Source organism: Myotis davidii, unplaced genomic scaffold (assembly GCF_000327345.1).
Source record: "Myotis davidii unplaced genomic scaffold, ASM32734v1 scaffold6852, whole genome shotgun sequence".
Taxonomy (NCBI): Eukaryota; Metazoa; Chordata; class Mammalia; order Chiroptera; family Vespertilionidae; genus Myotis; species Myotis davidii.
In genome coordinates, this window is record NW_006283218.1 from 1 (window position 1) to 383 (window position 383).

Here is a 383-nt window from a genome sequence, read left to right on the forward strand (position 1 = left end):
AGCTGGAACTTCTTGGAGAACTTGAGCGGCCCCAGGGTGCTGCGGGCTGATTGCACTCCCGGGCGTGAAGCTGCGCTGCCTGTGGTCGCAGGAGGCGTGGCCCTCGCCGTTGACTATGTACAGCACATAGTGCTCCGTGCGCTCAGCTGGAGGCAGCGGCGCCCCGTAGCGCGGGCAATAGATGTCCAGGTAGTCATTGATGCTCACTCCACCGTGCAGCCCCCACGGTCATCCCCCGCACCCGAGTGGAACCTGGGGTTGCTTCGGTTCCAGTAGGTTGTAGCGGTCCGAGTTGGCTCTGGAGGCATCCTCAGCGCACGCTAAGGGCGGCGGCGGTGGCGGCGGCAGCCGGAGCAGCAGAAGTAAGCACAGGCAGCAGTGGG

The 383-nt window shown here is 65.3% G+C and overlaps 1 pseudogene; it reads right to left on the reverse strand.

Annotated features, from left to right (window-relative positions):
• Window positions 1-5: 5 nt before the first annotated feature.
• Window positions 6-363, reverse strand: LOC102770895 (annotated as a pseudogene).
• Window positions 364-383: the final 20 nt, after the last annotated feature.